A 23,538-nucleotide genomic window follows, 5' to 3' on the forward strand; every position below is an offset into this window, starting at 1 on the left:
CCGGCAGCGCTCCGCTCCCGCCGCAGCCGCGCTCGGCGTTCCCGCCTTGGAGACGGGAGGCGCCTCACCCCCTTCCCTGAGGGGCGCCTGGCGCTCTCCCCCTCCGGCGGGCTCCCCACAGCGGCCACCGGCCGCCGCCCGCCCCGCCCCTCCGTAACCGGCGTGCGGAGGAATGTTTTTCCAAGGGGAACGGGAGTTTCCCTCGGCCGCTGCGCGGTGAATCCGCTGAAGCGGCGGCGTTAAGCGGCCCCGGGCGGTGGTCGGCGGGCTGGGGAAGAAGTTGGCAGCAGCGCGGGCTTGGGTGTCGGGCAGCTCAACCGAAATTCCGCGGCATGCCTGGAGAAACGAGGCCTGCGCCCTATGGCCACCCTTTGAGCGTCCGTTCGCTTGATGTAACTTTGTCGAGCTGGCCCCAGTGGAAGGTGGGTCTAACCGCACAGCTGTCAGATGCAGATCCCTTGCTGGGGATCCTTGTGCACGCTTCTGAATTCCAGTTCCTAACACGTCTTCTCACTTGCTCACCTCGTACGAGAAACTTGGAAACCGACCTACTAAGCTCTGCCAGACCTGTAATTCCAGATAAAGACAGCGAAATGAAGGCAGGGAGGCACACACGGTATTACTCACTTCCTCAAAGGGAGCTCAGCGACAAGCTGACCAACTACCACTGCTCCTTAGTCCAGCCAAACACCTTCAGTATATCTCCAATGTTTTAAAAATACTTAAACCTGCACAGTGGAGCAAGCACAGACAATTAGAGAGTTAGTTCACTGTCAACAAATACTCACATGCTGCTGTGTAAGTATGTGAAACATACAACTGGTATTCAGGGGGACAAGAAAAATCTCAAGTACTTGATGCAGTAAGACTTCATTAAAAACTGAACCACTCCACAGGTTAGTCTGAAATAGTAACAAATACAAGACAGCTGTACACTATCAAATATTCCAGCTAATTTATAATTTGAAAGTGTCATTAAAAATAATTTTTACTCAAACTTTCCTCCATGTTTAAAATTTTTTTTAAAATGAAACTTTTTGAAAATATAATTTTAGTAAAAGAAAAGCCATTTTTAACGAAAACTTGTGTGGTATTTTTAATCATATACTTTATAAAAATGTGAATATTTTGCACCCTTCAAAAATCTGTAACTTTCTCCAAAAATACAGCTATCAGCTGGGCAATGAGAGTAATATGCTCAAAAACAAATTTGGAGAGCATTTTTCAGTGAAAATACTGCCCCAAAACATGTTATTTTCAGACATTTACAGAAGGTGTGGCAGTGAGGTGTTTACAATACAGGTGTGAGCCAGAGTAGTATCTAAATTTCATAAATGGTTTTGTTCTCTGGAACTAATGAAAACAGTGAAAAATGTTTCATTAAAATTCTCAGTCAGTAGATCTGACTAACTACAGGTGGCAAACTCCTGAGAAGGTCATTCCCACTTTCAGGCCCATTTTTAGAGGGAAAACTTTTCCTCCATGAAATGGAAGTAAAAACAATAAAAAGACAAGGATAAATGCAGTGAAGAGATTTGCACCCTTATTTAAAAATCACAGCTGACGCAGAGTCACAGTTACAGCTATTTGATCCTTTGAAATTTTATGTAGAAAGGAGGAAGCAGAGACTCTGACATGCAATTCCTCTAAATATAGCTCAGTTATTAGCCCTAATATCAGTAGGACAAAGACAAAAGTGGTATGCCCAGGAAAAGATCCATGACATCATAAAATGAGTTTTCTTTTTCTTTATTTTTGAATCATGTAGAACATCTATTGAAAAAATACCCTGCCAAGAATATTTGCAGGCACTTGTCTGGTGACTTGGATTTACATGAGTAATTTCACTGCATGTGCCTGAAAGTTTGACAACTTCTCACCATAATGAAAGTTGTGTTAATTCCTAAATTTTCCTGGAATATGAAACCCCTGCCTGCTTCTAGTCCAATTGTAACCACTGTAGAGCCCCACTGAAGCCACAGCTGTATGTCTGAGCCTCCCCAGCACATCCACGGTAAAACCAGTGATTATAACAGGATCAGCTACAGAGTTGCAAGGATAAAGCAGTGAAAAATAAATTTAATTTGACTCTAAGATTAAAAGCCTAATTTTTGCTTTTGAGCTACTTATGTACAGTTAAAGAATTATACCCTAAGCAAAGAATGAAAATCTAGGAGACAACAGGAATCTTACCTTCAGTTTCTATGATGCCTATTAAGATTGCATGGCATTAGCCTGTCCCAAGTGCGCACGCAGTGGAAATTTAGGCACTGCTATACTTGAGCTGTGAAACACACCAGCTACAGTGTTAGAGGGACAGATCACTCTGGTCATACAGCAAATGTTACTGCTTGTAATAATGAAACAAGTCCCCTGTGCCACGTCTGCTGCAGCACAATTCTGAAATGATTCAGCCACTCTTGTGGTTTCTCAGCAATAGGTTTTCCAACCCGTTCCTAGCCCTTAGCCTCCTTGGTAAGGCTGCCAAGTATTAATATATCTATTATAAGGATATCTAACTTCAGGAAGGGACTGCAGTTTATTCAATGTAGTGCCCAGCTCGCCACCGGCCTACTGCCCTGAGATCCTTGGTAAAATAAGACGATTGTAGGAAATATCTGTTTAATTAAAGTCTGTTTAATTTGTTCATTCTATCAGTCAGAGGCTCTATGTCTTTAAAGATGGGTTGAGTTACAAAACACAAGGCCTGTGCCTATTAAGAAAAAAATGCAAGTCAGAAATTAGCCAAAAGGAGATGAATCAGATATATGAAATTTTCTTCAGGAGAAAGCTTTTCATATGACTGAATGGCTCCATCTTTAATATGCAGATTTGAAAGTTCTTCCATTCTAAAAAGTAACTTACAATCTAAAATTGTCACACGATTTCGGCAAAGACAGACTAAACTTAAGTAATGGTAATATTTTCTTTTAACATTCTTTCCAGTTATATCCTTTGTACATCTTCTCACTTTTCCAAAACTAGGCAGGGGTAGCACTAATGAAAACAAAATCAAGGTTTTCCCCCATTTCAGCAAACTGTTTATAAGGCTCTAACTTTGACCTTGCTAACTCTTCAAACACTTCACTTCTTCCAACTAAGTCAGAAAAACAAAAGAAGCAAAGAAAGTGTTTGCAAATCCAGTGATTATGGTTCACAGGACCAGAGGCCATGGGCACAAACTGAAACACAGGAGGTTCCCTCTGAACATCAGGAAACGCTTTTTCAATGTCAGGGTGACTGAACACTGGCACAGGTTGCCCAGGGAGGCTGCGGAGTCTCCATCCTTGGAGGTATTGAGAAGCCCTCTGCACGTGGTCCTGGGCAACCAGCTCCAGGTGGCCCTGCTTGAGCAGATGGATGGATTCTGTGATATGGTTAATTATCCCAATCTTTACAAATGCAATTCTATCCACTGACTAATTGATGTTTCTTTCTTGAGATTTGGAAAGACTTTTTTTTCCTGAAACCAAAAAGCAAAGTAATTTTTCACTAATTTTTAATTCTTCTAGTTCTGCAAGGTGGATGAGGAGTCTGCTCCTACAAACTTGACACCATACATTTCAGGGCTTTTGAGGCTGAAATCACCTGCATTCTGCTAAGTACTTGCCCAGATAGTCACAGGCAGAGAACAAGTCTGGCAATGAGGAGGAACGGGGCTCTTCCAGGAATTCTTTTGGTGTCAAGTTTTATATATAGACTGAAGGTCTCAAAACAACTTCCTTCTGAACTGCTTCTCTCTCTTTTCCTTTACAGCTGTGCTATAGCAACAGTGCCAGTGAAAGAAATGGTATTAGACTGCTTATTTCTGCAAAGTATGTTTTTAAGTCCTTCTTTCCAATACCAGTCACTGCTTTTTCCTCTTTCCAGTCAACATCCCCCCCCCCTCAAATCAAACACTCCAGTGCTGACATTGTAAGAGAAAGGCACAACAGAAGCAGAAGGTAGTTTAGTTCACATTCCATTAATACCTTTAGCTTTTTTCTAATTTAAGTTAGAGGATTTTAACACAGTGGTTTATCAGCCATGGGTTCAGAGCAATCATTATAGAATTAAATGTATTTTGCAGTACACTATAGGTTAACATGTAAGTATTAAAAGAGGTGTGCAGAACACTTTTTGCATGCACACAAAACAGTGAAGTCGCTTCCATGTGTATGTGGAAATGCCAACTCAAAGCCATCACAAACTGACTATTATCACTCAGCATCCAGATGCCCAGCCTTGTAACAAAGAACTATAAATGCTCTACGCTTACTGGCAAAGCAGCAGTGTTAGGAATTATTTGGAACCTATACCTTCAACACAGACAAGAGACAAATGAGGGAATGTAATACTGGCCTACAAAGTCAAAAGTGGCATGGAGAAAACTAGATAATAACTGTTCGTTCTTTCTTCCAACAGAAGAACGAGGAAGCACCAAATCAAACTGGCAGATAGCAAAGCAAAGAAGAGCTACTTTTGCATACATGCAACTAAGCTGGGGAATTCATTGTCACATGAAGCTATAGGTATTTCCATAAATCCCAAAACTAACTAGCCTAATTAATGGAAGAAACTCCCATCTAAAATTATTAAATGCAGAGATATCACCCCAATTTAAAGTCTGCAGCAAAAATTAGCATAGGCTGGGGGAGCATACCAGGAAGTACTATCATATCTATGCTTGCCCTATCTTTGCATTTTTCCCTTAGCTAATACCCACTACTGGAGATTAAATGTTGGTATTAACTCTTTCTGATGGTACAAATACCCTGTCATTGCAGCAAGCAGAACACGCAATCACTGATCTGTTCCTTTCGTTCCAAAACCTTCCCACTTCCTACAGAAGTGTAAGTGCAAATGTTCCTCTTCCGCCAGATTCCCTCTAATCACATATTCCTCATCCCACTACAGACCTATAAAACACAGGCTTCCTATACAAAGAGCTCACAAGCTTATCAAGGGTGAGGGAACTATGGGTAGAGGCTTCCCAATCTGAAGAAAAAAAATACTGTTTTACTATTGCTGTGGATACAAAAGCGAGACTTAGGACACAACTACTACTGCCTTTTTTGTCCCATTCCCCTTAGCATCTGATACTTTAAAGCTCTTACACAGAGGAGTGTTACCATTAGGTCAGCACCTGGCAAAGCTCCATGGAAAGAGGAGAAAATATATTCAGCAAAGTAGTAACAAGAGTTGTCATCCCCCTTCAAAGTTTTCATCAAATTAGCATGGAGGAGGGGCTGGAGAAAACAGATTTCTCCACATCCTAATGCATTCTGCCTTACAAGAAGGACTCATGCAAGAAAACTGCAGAGAGCATTCCTCATCAGTATCCATCTTCGAAACATCTCAAAGTCATCTCAGGACAGTAGCGCTATCCTGTCCACTTGCGCAGTGCAAGGTAGCCAAGTGCTGAAGCTGCAACTCACTGAGTAGAGCCACAAGTGAAAGTGTCAATGCAGAACTGACTGCTCTATTTAGACCTTCCTTTGCTCCAGGTACCCATCCAGCCCTGTCCTTACATCCCTGTACAGCAGTCCCCAAACATCTCCCTGTCCTAACAGCCATTGGGATTCCAGTACTTGGCACACTTATAAAAGCCAACTGAAGGGTGGAACAAAAGGACCCTTGGGATCATCTAACCCCACGTGAGTTACTTTGTGCATTAAGCCCATCTCCAAAGGCAGACAGCATATCATTACGTCGCAGAATATTCTCCCCCAGGTCTGGGCATCTTTCCCAGGAGAGCACAGCATGCTGCAGACATAATGGCCACTGCCACGCAGGTAGATGGGACAGGTCAGGGGCTGTTCTCCAGCCGTAAGGCAAACGTGGACAGCACAGCTTGCATTGCCATAGTTAAGCTCTCATCCACCTTAACCTCTAAACCATGCCCAAATATTACATGTGAGACTGTGCTAGCTGGCCCAGGCATCAATACAGAGACTGTATTAACCCTTAACAGCATGGATGATCAGTTGCCAGTGATTGGGCTCATGTCCCAGGCCTTTTTCATTGACCAGTAATGACAGTGCTGATTACTCAGGAGGGAAAGTGCCTGATGCAGCAGTTGCAATACAGAGCTTTCAGAATAAGTGTTCCAGACTACTTAACATGTAACCAACCAACCTAAAAATCCTTTCAAGCATGGGTGAACCCAAATAACCTTGTGTCTTCAAGGTCCTTGTAAGAATAGAACAATCTTCCCTCCCCGCCCCGCTCCTTTTACAGTCCTTGCCAGGTACAAAGCAGAAGTGACTACATAAATGCAGCATTTCTGCAGATCCCAAGAGCAGACAATACAGCCTTTTGCATATGACTTTTTTTTTTTTAAAAAAAAGAAAGATGCCTGGAGTATGCCACACTAAGGGAGTTCTCATTTACAGCACGAACTCCAGACTAGAGCACAAGGATGAGGAACTATTCCTATCAGTACCTCAGGCTCTGCTTGCTGCTTTTCAATAGTCTTCTTTTGGAAGATCTACTCTACTTTTATATGGGCCTTGAGAGATACTAGAATTAGATCTTCAGCTAACACAGAGCTTCAGCATATTTGTGTAAGTTTACCCTTTCCAGCTTGTGTAGCAGTAACCAGGTATCTCTTCATTTGTTTTGCACAGGGCAGTGCGGGCACCATAACCTGTTCTCAAACCTGAACAAATTTGTAATTTAATACGGTACGACTAACACAGCTGCATTGTGCTGCTAGAAGCAATAATTTAGTACTTTAGGGAAGCAAAGTTTTAGTTTTACCTAGCAACTGGGCACTAGAAAAAATAAATTGCTATTCTGTGATCTGCAGGGGACATAGGAACATTACACTTTCAATCTGCCTTCAGAAAATAAACTTAGAAGTGTCTCTTTGATCCTGTAAAAATATACAGGATTGTTTTTGCTTTTTTTAAGTTTATATTTTAAAAGTAGCAGCAAGTAAGAACAATTACAGAGAAATTTCATTTTGAAAACTTAAATCTATCAGGGTCAAAATCTTCCATCAGTTTATGACTAGTTAAATACATGGCTGATAAACCTGTGAACTTGTTTATTGATGCCACATTCCAATTAACCAAAACACTTCTAGTAGCTCATGTTCTCCAACTGGAGTTATGTACCAATGGATAGCAATGTTTGGAGGCATGTATAGAGCAGTAAGAGGAATCAATGCAACTGTGTGAGAATATACATTTTTACTGCCAGTACATCAATTCTTAGTTCCAGCAGGATCCATATAGATGTCTGAGCATGTCCATTAAAAAAATTGTTAAAATCACTGATGACAGTTAACTGCAGGAGTTTCTAAATTCTTTCACACCCTTCCAGTTCAGGTGCTTTTAGATTCTACTGCCACATCCACAGCAATAGCTTATGTCTCTCCCAAGAAAAATTACAAAAAGATTCTTACTCAAGAGATCATGTATACTAAAAGGTGAATGTTTGTAATTTAGTGCCAACATTTATTTTTAACCCCTTTAAACTTATATTAAAAGATCAGTCCTGGTTAGTAAATTTGATGCATGAAAACTGTTAATCAATTTCAGATCAACAGTATTGATACAGATCTCCTGCAGCCAAGAGGCAGTAAGCAACATGCAGAAGAATCTCTTAGTCTGAAAATGTTATGAACTCCTCCAATCTAAGCACACAGTGGAAAAAAATTAGAACCAGAAATGAGAAAGGAGGGCTATTAAGGTAGAAGCTTTTGTAGGCTATGCACATTTGATGCAAATACCTTTCAAAAACAAACATGAGACATTCCCAGCTTAGCAGTTCATCTGCTTTCTATAGCTCAGCTGAGGTAACACTGAGGGTAACACCTGAGGGTGGGTTCTTCCACCCTCAGGCTGATGATAATAGTGCTGATAACACATTTCCTCTCAGGCTTTTTCTGACTCCCCAATTGCTAGTCAGATTTCTTAGCGAGCAATCAGTCTATGCTCCCCAGCAAAGCCTGAGTTCATATTAAGGTTAAAACCCAGTAAAAGAGACTGTCTCAGCCAGCCACAGAAAGCAAGCATCTCATGGGTAACTTTCTGTAGCTTGGCCCAAGACAGAAAATTTCCTATATTATTTATCTTAATCACCAAATTTGAGAGGTAGTATTAGACTGTATATGAAATAAAGGCAGGCCAGGACTTTAAAACCTCTTCATTGTATTTCTACTGGAAGCTCTTGCAGAAGCTCAGAATGTTTGCTTCCAGGGCCAGATGCCAATTCTGCAGATACTTTTTTTGCTGCTGCTATAGAAAAGGCAAATCATCTTCACAGAAGTTCATTTCTACCTTTTTAATGAATCTGAGGTGCCTGTTTCCTAGCCAGCCTTCAAAATAGTCAAGGAGAGAAGAACAAGTTCAACAGAGCCTATTTCTGCAGAATTGAGATCTTTCTGAACAAGAAAAATGGTTCTGGTTCTTCTGAGAATACTATACAAAGAAGTACAGTTGATTTTTAGCCCTGTTATATTAATTGTGAGTAGAAAAGAGCTTTACTTAAAATACTACTCACCTTCCACCTTCTTCTAAGTCCTACTTATTGTCTGGAACTTTCCAGCACAGAGAGCCCAGTATCAACACAGAAGTGGGGAAGGAAATATTTCCCCTCCACATCTGAAACAACCTGAAGCCCAGCTAGCTATTGTTCCTGATAGATTTGCAATTTAGCTAATCAGTGACTCTTATTTGTAGGCTCTGTCCCTGATTTCTGAAGAGCTAATTACAGCTGTCAAATCACATCAATTACAGGAACTGGTCTCATTTTTACAACTCAACAGGTGTTTGAATTTTATTATATCCTTGAGTCCCAGACAGAAAAGTCTCCCAGACCTTTTTCCCCTTCCCTTCACTGAAGTTTCATACAGTATTGCTCTTACAGCCCCTTCTGGGATTCATACTGAGTGGTTACATAGTAGTCTTTTGTAATTTTGTATTTTTGCCTTAGTTCTTGGGATGTTTAATGCTTAACTCTCTGGGTAAAGCAATATAGGACTAGTACAGAAGAGGAGGAATAGTATCTTTAGATCAGGACAGAGCCAAGCACTACACAATAGTTTTGGACACCAAGGTCCCAACCTTGACCCAGAGTAAGAAAGCTCATGCTGGGAGATAGCCCAAGCTTCCATACATGATCTGCTCTATCTATAGAAACTATAAATTCAGGAAAGACCAAATATACATACCCCTTTTGTCAACTTAAGAGCATTTCCCTAGTTTAAAATCAACAATACTTTAAATTTTCCTGGTCACACTTCACTGGAAATCTCGCAACTAGAAAAGCCAAACTAGCCTTTAGGGAAAAGCAGCAAATAAGACCAAGAGGCAAAACACCTCCAGGAGTGCTACCTCAGAATAACAGCATACCTCTTCTTGGTATAGTGTTTTCTTCTCTTACAGGTAGGTGAGGATATAACACAGTGTCATTACAGGCAACCATCCTGATAACTGTCAAGTTTCTTCAACCCAAAAGAGAAGCTAAGTGGCTTTTTCCTTTTAAAGTTAGTGCAGTCAGGTAATAGCCATCACAAAGACAACAGTCCTTACACCACAGCTCACTGATGACACATTGCTTACAAGACCCTCTGCGTAACCATGGTAGAACTTCTTAAAATTTTAAATCAAAAGGGTCCAAGTATGACACCCACAATATGTCACAGCCTCAGAACTCCTGTCCTGAGGCCAGAAGCTGGGAGCACTACAGGGAGTCTCATTTCTGAGGGTAGGAAGTTAGGCTGGTGTCACTGCAGGAGATGTAGTAGTGTGGATTTAGAGCACAAAAATCTTTATTCTCAACAAGTTCTCCTCTTTGATTCCTTTGGTGGAAGATCCTTCATTTAGTAAGTATTTGACTTTTTACTCCTCCAATATTCTAAGACTTGATTCGCACTTAAAAAGTCTAACATCCAGATACTCTGATTGCTAGTCTTATATGCAAAGGTTACCCTTTCCTTACAGGACCATCTCCTCTCCCTGTGGTAAGTAATAGGGACCATAGGCTGCCACATTCAGACAACTCCAAGAGGTTTAAGTGTTCTTTAAGAAGCGTACCTTTAGAAATAAGGAGAGAACATCTATAAAAGGATGTTTGTCCTCCTGCCATCTTACCAGACAGTAGCACACTGGTGGTCTTCAGTTCTTGGTAATTTCAGATGGTCACAAGAACAAGTGAGGTCTCTCTCCAAATCTGTGGAACTCCTGGCAAACCATCTTTCTTCATATTCATAAGCTAAAAGCTTTGGGCTTTCCCACATCCAGCATGGCTCATAATGGGTCTGCACTTTTATAGAAAACATATCTAGCAGTTGCTGCAATTGTTCAGTCTTTACTTTTCTAATTAAAAAACCCTATAAACTACATTAAACTCCCAGGAGAAAGTATTCATACTATTTCCAGTCGTCTTGTCATAGCAGTTAAAAGGCAAAAACACAGCAAAACACCTTGCAGTCAACCCTGCTGAAGGGTCATCATATAAAGATCGCTTTACATGGAAAAAAGGGTTTTCAGCAGCCTTACAGCCTGTAGATCAAATTAGCAGAAACTATGCTGAACTACTTCACTAGCAACAGAACTTGTTAAGTTCAAGTACATGTAAATGAAGACAAGCCAATTCTGGCAACTATAGGAGTACTTCTTCAAAAACATGTTTTCAAAAACCCAGACACTGTTCCCGCCCCATTAAGTTTTTTTGGGGGAACATTCTCAGCACTGTGATACCAGTTATTATAAAATACTATTTTTTAAGATGTTCTGAAGGTAACTCCTGTTCCTGCTGTTAAACTTATTTCATATTATGTGGTTTATAATCTGTAAAACAGGAAGAAGGGGGAGCATTAATTCCCACAAACCAAACCACTTTGTTTGCAACAGCAAATAGGTAACTTAGTAAAATTTTCAGAACCAGAAACTACATAATCCAACTATTTTCAGGAAGTGTTTATTCTAAGATACACTGAGGAATGAATAAGCATACTCTGAACTGTTCAACTTGTGAAGTCCGAATGATATTAAGAACTGCCACTGTGTTTCAATATTGCACTTTTCTGATGGAGTGCAAGAAATTAAACTACAGTGAAGCAATTTGCTTTATTTTCTGCTGCAGAAAATGACCTAACTGCTAGACAGCGCCAACACCTTTAAAGTCTCAAGTGTTTCTTTCAGAACTCTATAGTATCTGCAACATCCCTCATTCTGACTGAAAAAAAACCAAACTACTAAGGCTAGGGCAAATTATTTGCTATTTTGTCAAGGTAACATGAAGTACACTGATTTAGTGGTAGCTGTATATTACTCCTCTTCAAAGATCTTATGATCTAAAAAAATACAACCTTTACTTTTCAATCAATTTACCAGTTTCAAAATAAGCTCTAAGCATTTGGGTTTTTATCTCTTTCTAGCTTCTTTCCACATATATAAAATAATGACTGAACTTTATTTTAGGACAGATTTTAATCATTCCTCACCTGCAACCATAGAACTAGTACTGTCATTGCTGGGACAATGTTCCTTCAGTTACTGAGAACGTCAATCACAAGGAAACAAATAGTGGTTATTGGTCTGGTGAGAAGCCTGAAGTATGAAGTGTAGCTCAGGAGTACTGAAGGTAAGAGCACACATCAGTACTTCGAATTTTCACCTGCAACATAGCTCAATTAGACAGTAAAGCTGGCCTAACACTGGGGCCTTAACTGGACTCCACTTACCACTGTTTTAATTAATGAGTTGAAAGTGACATTGGCTTCAAATAGAAAAAAGCTTTTACTTCAGCTCCCTCCTAAGCCCCCCCCCCCAGTTACTAACATACACTACTTCATATATTTTACAGCCCACATAACATTCATGTTTCACATCTTTTTAAATGGAGATAGGTTGTAATTGCCAAGTAGTATTCAAATACAAATGAAAATCTCCTCAGGAAATTCCCAAGCAAACTGCTGGAAAGGCTCTCTATACTTCTCCTGTTTCTTATACTGGTCATCCTCAGACAGAATACTGAGCGAGGCAGACTTTGTCCCACTCAATACAGCCATTCTTCTGAGCATCAAACACCACTTTGTCCTCCGGAGCCTGCAGGAAGTTTGAGACAATGGCAGAGAAGTACTGTCTTCATAGCCCTGATAGCTCAACTGGACTACCAACTAAAAAGCCACATGATGTTTGAAAGAAAATTGAATTAATCATTTTAATTTTACTTTTCCAGTTTCTACCCTGCAAGGGAGACAGACAAGGGCAGACAAGCAAAAATGCTTGTAATACCAGTTCTAGTAACAAAAAGTACAGAGAATGTAAATCATTGGACACATATTTACATAACATAGGAAGGCCTCCATCTGTACTCCACTCACCTGAAATTACCATTTACCTGTTAAATTCATTCATACTCCAGACTATAACTCAAATTTTGTCCTCTGAACTGTTGGAGGGGGTGTGTGCAGAAAAACTACTGACCCAAAGTCAGGGTTAAATACTCTCCAATATAGAGTACCTCTCTTTGGGCAAAGTCTAACACTTTGCTCGCTCTGCTGTGTCCACATTTGACTGTCTTAAGGAGTCCTTCTTGCAACTGTTATTCCATTTCAATGCCCATTTTTAATCGGTAAATCTCATACCCAAGCTTTATATGGCAAGTTTATACAATCAAGAGCCTGCCTGCACCAGAAGGCAGCAACCTCACTGAAGCTGGCACACGATATAACTGCAGCCAAGGCAGCACACTTCTCTGCAGGCTGGTAGCTTACAGCTTACACCAAAATTCCTGTTCACTAGGATCTGTTAATTCAAGCAGGCTTCACACCAGCAAATGCACTCACATCGCAGTGGGGGTGCTGTGGAGAGATAACCACTGCTAGCTTAGTTTCGCTCACTTGCAACTGTTTATAGATCTACAGCCTCTACCAGCAAGACAAGTTCTTCAGCAACAGACAAAACCTCCCACCTTAACAGGGACCTCATTACTTAAAACAGCAGCAAAGCATTTATGCAGAGCTATTCTTGTATCTTCGTTGTGATTGCAAGGTACTCCTCTTGCTTGTAATCCCACTGCTCATTTAACTCAAAAAAAAGGCTCTGCTTTTTTTTTGCCCAGTTACTAAGACTGATACATGGCAATATTCCAGAACAAAGTTTGTCTAACCATTGATTTCTTGGACCACAGCCCAACAGCCATGTGACGCTTCTAAGCTGAACACTAATGATGGTTAGCGCAAGATTTAACCAGACTATTTAAAGCACAAAAAAATCAAAGTGCTTCCATGCTGTTTACTGCACAATCTTAAGTCAAAGCTTTGAAACTAGCAAGCCATTTTGTAAAACTGAAGTCTAATGAAGTACTTTTGCACAGAAAAATCTCATGCCATGTGTTCAAAACTCGTCACAGAACTCTTCACAGCTAATCTCATCTCAATCACTTGCATAAAACATCGACTCAAAAACCATACAAGAATTAAATCCACAAGTGCTCTGCAATCACATTATCCCCCTCCCACCGAGCAAAAAAAGCCATTACAAATATTATTCTTTCCATCCTAAATACTAATACACATTCTTCATTGGTTACCCATCTTCTGCAGTCCTAAAGCACAGGAGCATTCATACAGAAAGGCCTGCAGCTAACAGCCAATATGCCTTATCACTGGCATACACACATCTACCTTTTTCTATGCCAAGTGAGAAGTTCATCTTTTTAACGATTAAACACTGCTCCTGGAGACAAACCTCCACCACCTGATACGCAAGATAACATGATTCTCTGGCACCCTTTATCTAATACTGTCAATCCTAGATCAGAAACCACTCCCAAGGGAAGTTTTAGAACATACAGAACAAGATTGAAGTACTCTGGGTACCTGGAGTGCCACTCACAACCCTAAAACTTTAGTCTTTTATTTGATCCCAGAAGTCACAAGAGGAACTCATTCTCACAAATTTTACTGAATAGCAGTATCTCCTCAAAAGCTTCCGTATTTCATATTAGCGTCAGCCCATAGGATAAAAAGATGGTACCGTTACACTCTAAAACGTGCCACAAACATACTCTTCTCACCCTGTAAGGCAAGTCATATACAGTTCCTTTTAGAGTACCTAACAAAGTACTTACCAAATATTGCTGCTGCATTACCCATTCCTCTGGTCTCCAACATGTTTTTTCCTCTGAAAGGCTGACCTAGCCAGGACTGGCAACTTTTTGACTTACCATCCAAGCAGCTTTACTAGATGCTGTCAACAGCACCCACACTTTTCATATAACTGCAGTGGGCAAGAGATGGAAGCTGGTCCCTTCCCACTTCTGAACTGCATAATCTCTAATAGAATTTATGTTAGCAGGAGTCACTCGAGCACAATGTGGAGTATCACATGTCCAGTATGTGCTGTACCAGTCAGTGCAACAAGGCCCCATTGCCTTTGTAGCTCTTGCAAAGTACAAGCTGTCAAGGAACATTGTGGTGTGACTACAGACCTGATATGCAACAGCTAGGTTTTTCACATCCTCATCTTTATTCAAGAGCATGTACAAAACATGGCACATGGAAATACCTACCCTTGTCAGTAACATGTTAACAGAAATAATAAATCCTGTTGAAAGCAATGAAGAGAAAGCTGTAGTAAATTTCTGCACATTGATATATTCAATACACTGATTTACACAGTTGCTTGCTGAAAAGGAGCAGCCTTTAGCCAAAGTAGCTGACTACTGCTTATTAACAATAACCAAAGCATAGGAGATGCTCAGTGAGCCAATACACTCCTGCAGTTTGGTCAGATCCTTAGTGTACATTTTAGTAGTCAGATGGATACTTATTTTTTACATTCCCAATGCTTTAGGCACTGCTACTGGTAGAGTTTGGCACTGCATGATACTGCTTAGACAGCAAATGGGACTTTTCATGGAATTTGTCATTTAGAAATAGGCACATTCCATGAGCTATAGGAAATCCTCCAACTCTCTAAAGGAAGAGAGCTGCTGGCATTCAATGCTGTCATTTTTGGCTGCAGACTATAGGGTAGTTTTTCTGTATATTGGTGCTTTTTGTAGTGATTCAGTAACTGTTGCTCTATCAATTTTTAGGTATCATGCCATTCTCACACTCCTTCCTTTATAAAGCATTCCTAACAATTAGGTTTGAGTCATGCTTTAAGGCAGATTGCATCTTATGTACATGATGCTTTATCTTTAAAATCCAATTTACTTGGTGACAAATTTAAGATCCCTCACTCATCTGTGGAAGAGTGTCAGTTTGCTGAATACAGCAGATATGCTGTTACTGTGATACAGCACCGTTAGTTTTCAAGTGACTGCTCAAAGCACAAGTTCCAATGTGTATACTCCCTTCTCCCCACTAGTGACCTCTTTTCCCCACACAGCAAGCAGGTAACATTGCCAGCGTATTCCTCAAAGGGCAGTTCCACTGTTGTGGTCTTTTCATACTAAAGTGGCAGTCCATAAAGTGGCACCCTAATTCCTCTCTCCCTCACTAGATACAGACAGCAATACAAGCTTTAGACCTTGGTTTTTCTGTAACCACTTTCCTCTCAACACCTGAATTTCTTTCTTACAAGTGTTTCATGTTTATGCTTCCATACCACCCTCACCTCATCTACTTCCTCCTATCTCCTGGAGGACAGCACCCTCAAAAAGCAGACTCATTGGTTTGAGTTTGTGTACCCATTTTGCTTTCTCCCCATCTTTATAGGGCCTACCTGTGAGTTCCATTGTTTTGAGTTATTACAGACCTTCAGTATCAACAAGTCTGTATACCCTTACAATATTTTAAAAGGGCAAATACTCTCAGAGGTTTTTCTATGTATTGAAGCTCAACAATCATTTCCCTAATATTGCTGCTATCCTTCCTACAGAGGGCAGCTCAATGTTTTGGGAAAAGCGCCATTTTAAATATGTGGAGACAGTGACTTTGATTCACATGCAGTTTCTGAAAACAGTATCCGCTAAACAAAATTGCAGCAGCTGTTTCAGCAGGCTTTTAAAAGCATGGCATCCCACTCCAAGCCACAAAAAGTCTTCAGTTGTTACACTTCCTTCCAGTTACAGATCATCCACATTTGTCAGGCAGTGCTGACAAAGTGTTCCAACTCATCACTGGAAAAAGAGAACAAGGTCTAAGTAAAACAGTTCATTTGAGGGAGAAATTTCAATTTGCAAGTAAGCACACAGCACTTTGTATACATTAAGGTGTTACCATTTCTGTAAAAAAACTAAAACCCCATAGATGTTATAATACTTCTCAGAAAGTTTTATATCTTTTGGTCTCATCTCAGATTCCGGATCCGTATTAGGTTTTTCAGCAAGGAATTCAGGTTCGGGATAGGATCATCATAGATGAGACAAAAGCAATACAGAAAACGTAAATTTAATAGGAAATATACTGTTTTTCTACAGAATTTCTGATTGCAATACAAAAATTAAACATTCTCTAGTTCTTTGACATATTTCAATAATAATGTACACTTATTTAAAACTTTGCATGTAGGTTTGAAAGCTAACAAAGGTTAGGCACAGCTATCAGCACACCTTGTGCCTTGGGGAACAGGTGTTCTTAAATTCCAGCTATGTACAGAATTAATTACTATACCAACTTACCATATCAATTGATCATTTACTGTATTAAGTATATAAACTGCCAATACAAAAGATTCCCAAACTGTAGGCAGAGTTACTTTAGACTTAAAATGAGAAAATGTTTAGAAGCTTTTCAGTTACATACCTGAATAGAAGCATTTGTTCCTACATTTTTGACCATTTTCCTGTCCAAAAAAAAAGACGTTTATTAGTTCAGAAGAATTTTCTTCCATCACTCAAAATACAACTTGCCATCTATTTAGTCTCTCATACAGACCAAACTGCATTATTAAACATGTGTTGGATTAGTATCAGTACCCCGCAAGTTCTGTGAAACTTTGAAGTGTAGTCATGCCACCACAGCAAGATTTATTTTGCTTCTCTTGCCCAGCTGTTACTCAACTTGCCTACGAACTATGATAGGCAAGTAACCAATCAAGCATAATTCCCCCTCTCTTATCAGAATCAAAAAGTTCATTTCTAAAATTAGCTAATACCTGGTTCTCAGCTTCTATCAAAACATTAAAAACTCCAGAAGCTAAAATCCACCAACAAGCAAGCATTAAATAAAGAACTGCATCCAGACCACATTCTTCTACATACAACTCTCCTGCAAGCAACAGGAAAATTGAGACTACCTCTGAACTAGAACTGAGAGTTCAAAAAAAGGCCACAGTAAATCATGAAATGTTTCACCCTGCTTTCCGTAATGTAGAAACACACAAACCTCACTCCACTGCAAGTATGCCATTTGTAATACAACAGTTTACATGTCACCTCCTGCTTATAAATGGGGTTGACAATAATGCAGTTTTTAAAGCAGGCATTTAAAAATTGTTAGTTTCTTAAACCAGTTTTGCCGAGTTTCAAGGTATGTACAGACTATGAAGCCTGTCATCTTCAAACACTTCACCTGTTCTGCTGTTAGAGCAGTCTAAACTCAGAAGTCAGATTCACATGTGTTTTTCATTAAGCAATAAATCAGGTTCAGGATAGGTTCTTCACTGATCAGACATACCAATGGTTTTAAGCATCACCCTCACACCAAGCTTTGAAATTAATCATAACATTTATTGGAATTCATACCTCCAATTGAGAAGCAGCCTTCAAGCATCTCTGCAAAGACAAAATGCACTGGTTAGTTACACTAACAAGGCTTGCTACTTCCAACTTTTCTCTACATCAGCCATGTCACTCCACTGCCTACTTATAATATCGTCTATCTAAACAATACAGTATTTTACAGGTAGCACTGCTGCACAAGAAGTTTCACTCACACATTTGAACTTCACATACTGGGACAAAGCCTGTTCATCTAAAGAAACTGCTGGTAGTTAGCAAGGTATTTCAAGGTACCTTTCTTTAATAAGGAGTGGAATAAAGTTGTAGATGTTGCAGTAAGACAGGAAAATTAGAACTTGTCCTCACACTTTAGCTTTTAACTTCTTAAATAAAAACAAACTGTGGATACTCAAGAACCTGTGCAATTAAAGTGAATTTAATTGAAACAGATTAAATTCAGGTACTTAGATAAGAATTAAGTTCTTAAAGAAACCACTACCAATACTCTTGAGGCACAGTAAGTGTTCACAAGCATCCTTTTTGCCTGCTGCAAGTATAATGTTATACCAGCCTTTCTGAATTAGTTTAGCTCTGGAGCTGAAACAGCTTTAATAGAATTAGAATTAATTAAATTCACCACCAAATTTCACCTTTAATCATTAACATTACTTTTCTTAAATGCTCACATCTGAGTGAGCCCTAAGTTAACAGTCCTAAGAGGGTCAAAGCCCAAACATCATCACTAGCTTTCAAACACCAGCACTACTTCCTCACCAGGGCACTTTTAATGCCTGGCTAACATTTGTTATTTACCCACTATAAGACAGGATACCTCAAATTATAGGGGTCTAACACTTCCATCTCTTTCTACTCTTTTAAGGATGCTAGCTTTTGCAACAGCAGATATTCATGTCAACATGGACCTAAGGTGAGTTTAAATAACACACCAACATCCTTATTCACAACCTGGAGCATGGTGGCACCTAGCTTGTACATAGGGACAGAAATAAAAGTAACACCAACTGGAATAATGACTGAAAGATTAAGTGACTTTTGAAAGAATTAAGTGGTTTCATCTCAGTAGCCAGATCCGTATGAAGTTTCTCATCAACATATCAGGTTTGGCAGTTTCATCATGATTCACCACTTAAGTATCAGTGACTGGGAGTTGCAAAGCAATTCATACATTCATATACTCCACAAAATAAGCTGTGTGTCTTTCATATGCAGATGTACTGAAAAGGGAACACATTACAATTAACAAAAGATTTCAGCTGCTTAATCAATAAATATTACCTCTATCTGTTGTACTCCAGTTGCCAGGAAATCTTTCATCAGGACACCTAACTTTCCCATTTAGAAACTGTTCATGCCATTCTAGAAATCTGAGTAAAATAATCCATTACAACATGTTCATGCGTAATATAGCACAACTCATTAGGAACAACCAAGTTTTACTCTTGTGGATCTCCCTCCCAACCACTGGTTGTAAGCATTTGAGTCAAATTAAATTGAATACGGATCCTGAAGTTATTTCTTAGCATTTCCAAAAGGTGAGAATATCAACTATACTCTTTAAAAAATGAATACATTTTATTAAAAAATTGGAATCACATTTGCCTGTTTATATTAACAAGTCTCTAGATGTCCTCTTTGCTTTCTTCACCTAAACACTTTCTTATACTAATGTTATGACGAAGTACAAATTCACAATTAAAAGCTATCTTGACATAATCTGTCAGATTTAGCATGAACACTTCAGATAGGCATATTTTACCAGCTCCTCCAACACTGACCCAAATGAACTATTCAACTCCCCAGCCTACATAGTTCTAGACCATGTCAAACATGCCTGAAATACGATACTTCAGTTTTAAAGCTAATGACACACATACTGATTTGATCATACATATATTTTGCTGATCTATTTATTATAATAATTTATCCCCATTGATCATTCAAAACATACATAGCTTTCAGGAAAATCCACTTGTGTGTACCAAGTATTCTTCTTCTTCTGATGGTGCTTCCATGACAGACTAAAATTGAAATGAAAGAAAAATTATCTTATAAAGTAGAAAGTGTCCCTTGCTGTGGTCTAGCATCACCTCTCACGTTACTGTGTCAGAAACATAATCACCAAGCACTAAAAATTCACTGTTTCATACAACAATTCAGTATTTGTCTAGAACAGTCTTCAATACCTGATAAATTGAAATTTTGTATGCACTATAAAAAAATTACCCTGAATTGGTTTCAGACCCTTTTGCAACCATTACAATGTCTGAAGAACCAAGATATTCAAACATCTATTTCAAAAATATTTATATATATGAGCAGCCATGCATTTATTCACAACACAATACTACTATCTGTCCATAGTTTGCAGGATCATTACCTCAATTACATTCAAATATGGTCACATATGTAGATTCACATTAACTCCAACACCCACCCAATGCCAGACAGCTAACTCACACCATCTCCAAAATCAGTATAATTTAGCACAAATTAACTAAGTGATTTATCATGTGGGTTTTCATGCTTATTTAAATGCCACAGCAAAAGAAATGAAACTAAGAACAACTTAAGAGCACAAGAAAAAAATAATCAAATCATGACTCATCAGTTTGATGGCAACTATGAAAATGCAACATACTGTAACTATTTTTCCTTTTTGTCCCACTCAGTAGCCAGAGATGACAACCCTCTGGCACTTAACAGATTCTGTACTTCTGACAGACAAAAATATGGAAACCAACTAAGAAATGGAAGCATTTATTATCTTGATCAATGATAGAAATGTAGGGTTACTTCTATAGCAACAAAATTAAAAAATCCAGAGCCATTACCTTAATGTGTCTGTACAATGTATTGGACACCACTGAAAACTTCCTCTCGATCATACCTAAAAACAAACAGTAAACAAACTTAACACTTGAAACCAGCAGATTCTTATTACCAAGCCACTGAGTCACACACATTATGAGATAATAATCAATCTCTGAAGTCTCAGAAGCAATAATATGTTAAGTACAAAAGTCTTAAGTTTGCAGGAGGCCTTTAGAAAGCAGCAAGAAATGCAGCCAGTTTTAAATAACAAAGAAGTTATGAGTTACATCCACTTGAAATACCATATTAAAAGCACTGCAGAAATAACTGCATATACCCACTATTAAACTTCAGTCCAAAGGATTTTTAACAAAAATCCATCACGTCAAGGTTTCAGTCCTTTAAGTATCAGCACTGATATCAATTGGTTTAGAGAATTTGGTTTTAACCATGTAGCAAGTATTTAAATCTACCAATTCAAGCAGCCAAGGAAACACATGACAGTGTGTTTTTGTCATATACAGTATTTAAAATATGCAGCTTCCAATAATAATATTTCTCACTCCGCACTATGTAGATCACATAAACGTAGCAATCCATTAAAGATAACTTATTAAACATGTTTTGTTTCAGATCACAAAAAAATTAAACTATGGAAAATCTCGAGTTAAGCTTGCTTATTACAACCAATAACCAAGGGTTACTAATGGCTTGCAAAGATTCAAAAAATCTTACTGTGCAGTAATCTAACATGTGACTCAGGCTATCATTAGACAAGGTAATTCAACACGGGATGAATGCACCCAACAACATCCTACATGAATGCAACCATCTCCTAATCTTTGCTTGCAGATTAGAACCTAGAATCCTAGCTATATTTTTTGACTGTATTGCCATTCTTCCAGAAGGACTGCGGCTCAATGACATTAGCATGGCAAGAAGGGAAAAAAGGCATCTTAAGGCCACAGGAAGTTTGTGTTTTGTTGTTTTTTTTTTTTTAAATATATCTCCCTTTATTCTGCTGTCTCATTGCCTAGGGAAAAAAAGGAAACATGACTAGTTAAAATGTTAGAGTAATCTCATTATTCACATTAAAAAACCATGCAAAGATTGTGGTGGTTTTTTCTTCTTGGCACAATATGTGGATTTTACAGCAAGTGTATTTTTAAGTCTTCTGCTGTAGGACAATACGGTGATGCCGATGGCTGAGCCCCCTGAAACACATACAGGCAACACAGACACGTGCACCAACCCTATGTCAAATGAACAAGGCATCTCCACCTCATTCATGGAGCCCTAACCTCTCACCAAAACACCTCACTCCCATCATGATGCTTAGGCCGACTTCATCCACCAGCATCAGCCAGCATCTGAAGTACTTCAAACGACAGCCGAGTGAAGTGGAAGGCTGCATCACCCTGGCAAGGGGCTGCTCCCAACCCCAGCAATTAAGAGCCGGCGCCACTGGCGGGCAGCATTCCTTCATCAGCCCCCGAAGGCAACCGGCAAGAGCCCCCCGGCGCCGGCCAGCGATCAAAATGGCGTAGGCCAGGCAGCGTCTCACCGGCCGCCGGCCGCACCAGGGCAAAATGGTACCCCGCCGCCCACGCGAGCCGCCGCCGCCAACTACCCATCCCGGGGTGCCCCGCGCCGCTGGACACCGCTTCCGGCAGGAAACCGGCCACGCCGCGCTCCCGCCTCCCTCCCCGCGGAGGCGCGAAGCGTGCTGGGACACGTAGGCCTCCCGTGCGTCCCTCCCGCCGCGGCGGCTGCAGCGGGGCGGCGTACACCGCGGCTGCGGCCCCGGCCCCGCGGCTGGCTTGCGCCCGGCCGCGCCCACACCGCCCCGCCCGCGGCTCCAAGGTGCGAACCTCGGCCGCCGGCTCCAGCCTCAAGCACCACGCGAGCGGCGCCGCGGGCCAGCCTCCCGAACAGCCAAGCACAAAAAGGAAGCCCGGGCGCCGCTCCAGCCCCGCTCGGGAAGCGGCACACGGGCCCGGCGCCTTACCCGCCCCACAAGCGCTCCGCAGGAAAAAAGAGGGCGCGGTTGCCGCTCGCCAGCTTTATAGTACGCTGCGGGGTGGGAACGAGGCTGGCCCCGCCCCTCTCCCCGCCAGCCGAGGGGCGGGGACCCCGAGGACCTTGCGCGGGGCTGTTCCTTTCTCGCGTGGGGGGTGCGGAGGGGCTGGTACCTGGCCCTGCCTGGCTGTTGCAGGACCCCGGGCCGCGGACGTGTTCTCCGCAGCGTCCGGCTGCGGCCTGCTGAGGGCGAGGGAGGGCGCTCGCTTCGGGGCCGCGCAGCGTTTCGGGGCGCCCCGCGGGAGCGCTCCCATGGCGGTGCGCCCTCCCCCCGCTGCCAGGCGGAAGGGCCCGGCTCCGCAGGTGCTGAGCGGCGGTGACTGAAGCCGCCCCGGGGCGGGAGGCGGCAGTGTCTCTCTGCCTTACCCGCACGGCGGGGCCCGCGCCGCAGGCCCTCCCGCAGCCCAGGGGAGCTGAGCGGGAGGCGACTGCGGAGTTGGCTGCCCGCCCTCCGGGCGGGAGGAGGGGAGAGAACGGGAGGGGCTGCCCTCTCTCGCTGGGGTGATGTGCCCTGAGGGGAAGGAAAGGATGAGCACTCGCGTCTCGCGTTTGATACCGGTTCTGTTTATACGTTTTGCATTACAGGGGTTTTGTGTAAAACGCAGAGCTAGCAAGTGAAGGCAGGAACCTGATACAGCTCCACCTCCCAAACTTAAAAGAAACGTTCTTCATCTAGTACTTGTTTCTTACATCTATCTTCTGTTACTGTTCCCTAGAGCTCCAACTGGTTAACCTTCTATAGCTATACATGAATGTTTCAACTTTCCTTCGTCTGTAATTAGATGTTTCTGAAACCTTAACCACACGCACACCCTTTCCCTTTTTGGAAATAGCATGCAGTGCCTTATCCCTGTATAACGTTACAAGTCATCAGGGCTGAAAAATCTTACCCACAACGGACAGAAAGCTTCCTGCAGTTTTTCACTCTAGAAAGTCTTAAGGGTAAAATTCCACAGCGAACCTAAAAGTGGGCTGCCTCAATCCCAGCATGGCTTTAGCTGCTGGAAGTTGTACGGT

General features: G+C 41.1%; 1 long non-coding RNA gene and 3 other non-coding genes across 5 annotated transcripts; all 4 read right to left on the minus strand.

Annotated features, from left to right (window-relative positions):
- Nucleotides 1–14,435: 14,435 nt before the first annotated feature.
- On the minus strand, nucleotides 14,436–22,530 carry LOC140648927 (uncharacterized). Of its 2 annotated transcripts, none has more exons than XR_012041405.1 (7): nucleotides 22,451–22,530; nucleotides 20,463–20,518; nucleotides 19,580–19,649; nucleotides 18,907–18,987; nucleotides 17,635–17,664; nucleotides 16,694–16,733; nucleotides 14,436–16,068 (listed from the first exon to the last, which is right to left on the minus strand). It is a non-coding gene; the product is annotated as an uncharacterized lncRNA (long non-coding RNA). The 2 variants fall into 2 exon arrangements; XR_012041406.1 differs by having other exon boundaries at nucleotides 22,314–22,453.
- Nucleotides 16,241–16,311, minus strand: LOC140650410 (small nucleolar RNA SNORD50). Its single transcript, XR_012041977.1, has one exon. It is a non-coding gene; the product is annotated as a small nucleolar RNA SNORD50 (small nucleolar RNA).
- On the minus strand, nucleotides 17,486–17,558 carry LOC140650411 (small nucleolar RNA SNORD50). Its single transcript, XR_012041978.1, has one exon. It is a non-coding gene; the product is annotated as a small nucleolar RNA SNORD50 (small nucleolar RNA).
- LOC140650412 (small nucleolar RNA SNORD50) lies at nucleotides 18,685–18,751 on the minus strand. The gene has a single exon (XR_012041979.1). It is a non-coding gene; the product is annotated as a small nucleolar RNA SNORD50 (small nucleolar RNA).
- Nucleotides 22,531–23,538: the final 1,008 nt, after the last annotated feature.

Source organism: Ciconia boyciana, chromosome 3, assembly GCF_034638445.1.
Source record: "Ciconia boyciana chromosome 3, ASM3463844v1, whole genome shotgun sequence".
Classification (NCBI taxonomy): Eukaryota; Metazoa; Chordata; class Aves; order Ciconiiformes; family Ciconiidae; genus Ciconia; species Ciconia boyciana.